This window comes from Portunus trituberculatus, chromosome 2 (assembly GCF_017591435.1).
Source record: "Portunus trituberculatus isolate SZX2019 chromosome 2, ASM1759143v1, whole genome shotgun sequence".
Classification (NCBI taxonomy): Eukaryota; Metazoa; Arthropoda; class Malacostraca; order Decapoda; family Portunidae; genus Portunus; species Portunus trituberculatus.
In genome coordinates, this window is record NC_059256.1 from 13,437,373 (window position 1) to 13,442,372 (window position 5,000).

The following is a 5,000-nucleotide window of genomic DNA, read 5'->3' on the forward strand; positions in this document are numbered from 1 at the left end:
CTTTTTTTGTTGTTTGTTTGAACCAGTGAACCAGTGAACCAGGTGTGTGTGTGTGTCTGTGTGTGTGTTGTTTAGAATTATTGTTGTGTTGAATTGTGTTTGGAATTGTTGTATGTATGTTTTGAATGTTGTTGTTGTTGTTGTTAAAATGTTGAAATTGTTGTTATTTTGAGCAGAAAAGCTTTAAAGATATATTTTGCAACTAATTCTTTTTTTGTTGTTTGTTTGAACCAGTGAACCAGTGAACCAGGCGGAGGTGTGTGTGTGTCTGTGTGTGCGTGTGTGTGTGTTGTTTAGAATTGTTGTTGTGTTGAATTGTGTTTGGAATTGTTGTATGTATGTTTTGAATGTTGTTGTTGTTGTTAAAATGTTTAAATTGTTGTTATTTTGAGCAGAAAAGCTTTTAAGATATATTTTGCAACTAATTCTTTTTTTGTTGTTTGTTTGAACCAGTGAACCAGTGAACCAGGCGGAGGTGTGTGTGTGTCTGTGTGTGTGTTGTTTAGAATTGTTGTTGTGTTGAATTGTGTTTGGAATTGTTGTATGTATGTTTTTGAATGTTGTTGTTGTTGTTAAAATGTTTAAATTGTTGTTATTTTGAGCAGAAAAGCTTTAAAGATATATTTTGCAACTAATTCTTTTTTTGTTGTTTGTTTGAACCAGTGAACCAGTGAACCAGGTGTGTGTGTGTGTCTGTGTGTGTGTTGTTTAGAATTGTTGTTGTGTTGAATTGTGTTTGGAATTGTTGTATGTATGTTTTGAATGTTGTTGTTGTTGTTGTTGAAATGTTTAAAGGTTTGGACACTCTTAAATACGATCTAACAAATACAATCCAAATAGTAGTAGTAGTAGTAGTAGTAGTAGTAGTAGTAGTAGTGTTTGAACGTTGCCTGGTGTTTTCATTATTGTTTTCATCTTGACTGGTGTAAAAATGGGCCGTATATCTCTGTTTGTATTGTTTGTTTGGTGTTTGTTTGAATTAGTGTTTGTTTGAATGTTTGTGTTTTGTTTGAATTCTACGATTGGTTTTGACTTGTTGTTGTTGTTGTTGTTGTTTGATTGAGTGTTTGTTTGTTTGAAGTTTTTTTGTGTTTGTTGTTTGTTGTCTAACTCCCCCCTCCTCCCCGTGTACTGGAAGGCTTCAATTCTTCTTCTTCTTAATAATAGTTCCATTTTTTTTTTTTTTACTCTTGAAATTCTTCCTCTTCAAATTTGTCGTCTTTTCATTTGTTTGCAATCCTTCTTCTTCTTCTTCTTCTTCTTCTTCTTCTTCTTCTTCTTCTTCTTCTTCTTCTTCTTCTTCTTCTTCTTCTTCTTCTTCTTCTTCTTCTTCTTGTTGTTTGTGTTTGTTTGAATTGTGTTTGTTTGAAGTAGTTGTTGTTGTTGTTGTTCTTGTTCTTGTTCTTCTTCTTCTTCTTCTTCTTCTTCTTCTTCTTCTTCTTCTTCTTCTTCTTCTTCTTCTTCTTCTTCTTCAAATCTTCTTCTTCTTCTTCTTCTTCTTCTTCTTCTTCAAATCTTCTTCTTCTTCTTCTTCTTCTTCTTCTTCTTCAAATCTTCTTCTTCTTCTTCTTCTTCTTCTTCTTCTTCTTCTTCTTCTTCTTTTCATCTTCTTCTTCTTCTTCTTCTTCAAATCATCATCTTCTTCTTCAAATCATCTTCTTCTTCTTCAAATCATCATCATCTTCTTCTATTTCTTCTTCTTCTTCTTCTTCTTCTTCTTCTTCTTCTTTTTTGTTTGAATTGTGTTTGTTTGAAGTGGTTCTTGTAATTGTTTGTTTTCTTTGTTGTTGTTGTTGTTGTTGTTGTTGTTGTTTTGTAGCTTGAATCCTTCTTCTTCTTCTTCTTCTTCTTCTTCTTCTTCTATTTCTTCTTCTTCTTCTTCTTCTTCTTCTTCTTCTGCTTCTTCTTCTTCTTCTTCTTCTTCTTCTTCTTCTTCTTCTTCTTCTTCTTCTTCTTCTTCTATTTCTTCTTCTTCTTCTTCTTCTTCTTCTTCTTCTTCTTCAAATCATCTTCTTCTTCTTCTTTTTCTTTTTCTTCTTCTTCTTCAAATCATCATCTTCTTCAAATCATCATCATCTTCTTCTTCTTCTTCTTCTTCTTCTTCTATTCTTCTTCTTCTTCTTCTACTTCTTCTTCTTCTTGTTTGAATTGTGTTTTTTTGAAGTAGTTGTTGTTTGAATTGTTTGTTTTGCTTGTTGTTGTTGTTGTTGTTGTTGTTGTTGTTGTTATTTATTGAGTTGTTCTTCATTCACTTGTTGTTTTTCCTTCTTTTCTTTCATTTATTCTTTATCTTTCAATTCCTCATTTACAATTCTTCTTCTCCATCTCTCTCTCTCTCTCTCTCTCTTCTCCTTTTCTATTTCTTCTTTTCTTTCTTTCTTTCATTCTTCTTCATTTCATTAGTCGTCTTTCACACTCTTCCTACAATTATTCTATTTTCTACTTCTTCTTTTTCTTTCATTTCTAAAGTTTATTCAAATTCATCTTCTTCTTCTTCTTCTTCTTTTTTTTTTTTCTTCTTTTCAATCTTCTTCTTCTTCTTTTCCTTCTTCTTCTTCTTTTCATATTTCCTTTTCATTTCATTCTTCTTCTTCTTCTTCTTCTTCTTCTTCTTCTTCTTCTTCTTCTTCTTCTTTTATCTTCTTCCTTTCTTTCTTTTCTCTTTTCAATTCTTTCTCTTCGTTTTCTTTTAATTATTTTTCTTGAATTTTCTTTGTTGTTTCTTTGAATTTTCGTTGAATTGTTGTTTGTTTTGTTTTTTGTTGTTTTCTCTCTTGTTGATGTTTGTTTGCATTGTTTTTGTGTTTTGCATACTTCCTCTGTTTATCATTGTTCTTCTTCTAAGTCTTCTTCTTTCCTTGTATTTGCCTTTCTCTTGTTTTCTTTGATTTTTCTTCATATTTTCACCTTTTCATTTTTGGCTTGATAAATTTTTGTTGTTGTTTTTATAATTGCAATTGTTTCCTTTGTTCCATTGTTGAAATGTTTGTTTGTTTGTTTGTTTCTTGTCATGAATCTGAAGTGTTCCTTTTTCGGGTTGAAATGATGAAATGTTGTTGTTTTGAAGTGAATTTTGAAGTGACGACATGAAACCAAACTGATTCAAACTCCACTTCTTCTTCACCTCAATTCAACACAATTCAAACCAACACTAGCAAACTCATTTCAACTCAATTCAACACATTTCAAACAAAACTCAATGACAAAAGACAAATAAACCAAATGAAGCTTTAATCTCTATTACAACTAACAACTCAAATCTACAAAACAAAATTCAATACAACTAATATTCAATTCAAACTTGATCAACAACAACAACACCACAATGACGTCAAAATACTACTACTACTACTACTACTACTACTACTACTACTACTACTACATTTGACCAAAGCAAACTTAAATATATTATTACAGTTAACTCAAGGAATTTAAACAAACAAACTCAATTCAATCCTTCATTTACGAGTAGAGAGGAACTTTTTGCTTTGAGGAGGAGGAGGAGGAGGAGGAGGAGGAGGAGGAGGAGGAGGAGGAGGTTGAAAATAAGCTATTCTGTGTGTCCATTTGATGATCAAGATTTTTTGGTGACTGAATGAATGAATGAATGGTTGAGTTTGTGAAGAAACAGTGCGTGGGTGGTGTTTTTCATTGTTTTCATTGTTTGTTTGTTTGTTTGTTTGTTGGAGTGAATGAGTGTGACAAAACAGCCTTCTATAAAAAGTTTGTCCATATATTGAGGGCGCACGCAGTTGTTGTCATTTTGTTTTGCATTTGTTGTTTTTTCAAAGGATACCAAACAAGTGTCCAGCTATTGTGTTTACTATCATTGAGTTGAGTGGATTGTGATTTGCTTTCATTTTGTTGAATTGCATTGAATTGAAATTGACTTAGTTGATTTAGTTTAGTTTGAAAATGTCAGTCAATCAATAGGATTCATTTCAAACACTTCAAATTGTAAACTCAACTCAATTCAACTCAACTCAATTATTGTCAATTCAACTTGATCCAATGAAACCAAATGAAATGTGTCTTCTTCTTCTTCTTCTTCTTCTTCTTCTTCTTAAGTTCAAATCAACAATAAAGCTCAACAAACAAACAAACTCTCAATTGAAATAGCCAGAAATATCTTCCATTCAACTCAATCAATTAATCAATCAATCAAACCATACTAATTGTTTTTATTCTTCTTCTTCTTCTTCTTCTTCTTCTTCTCAGTTTTGTTGATTTTCTTTTTGCATCTTTGAATTGTCATTGTTGTTGTTGTTGTTGTTGTTCTTCTTCTTCTTGTTGTTGTTAATAATAATCTTTTCATTGTTGTTGTTTTCATTTTGTTTTGATTTGAATTCTTCTTCTTCTTCTTCTTCTTCTTCTTCTTCTTCTTCTTCTTGTTTATCTTTTCATTGGTCATTTGGTATTGTTGTTGTTTTTCACTTTTTCCATTTTCTTTGAACGAACTCTTCTTCTTCTTCTTCTTCTTCTTCTTCTTCTTCTTCTTCTTCTTCTTCTTCTTCTTCTTCTTCTTCTTTCATTTTGTTCATTGTTTTGTTTTCATTGTTCATCTTGTTTGAAATTGTCATTGTCTTCTTCTTCTTCTTCTTCTTCTTCTTCTTCTTCTTCTTCTTCTTCTTCTTCTTCTTCTTCCTCCAATTTTTCTTTTTCTAATTCTTTTATTTTCATTTTTATTCTCATTTATTCCAATTCTTCTTCTTTTCTTTCTTCTGTTTGAAATTCTTCCTTCTTTTTCTTTCTTTGTGTTCTTTTTCATTCTTCCTCCTTTTTTTTTGTCATTCGTTTGTTTGTTCTTGTTTTTCTTCTTTTTATTCCTCTTATCCTTTTTTTTTTGCTTCTTTTCTTTCTTTTCTTCTTTCAATTCTTCCTCTTCTTTCATTTGTTTGTTTCTTATCTTCTTCTTCTTCTTCTTCTTCTTCTTCTTCTTCTTCTTCTTCTTCTTCTTCTTCTTCTTCTTCTTCTTCTTCTTCTTCTTCTTCTTCTTCTTC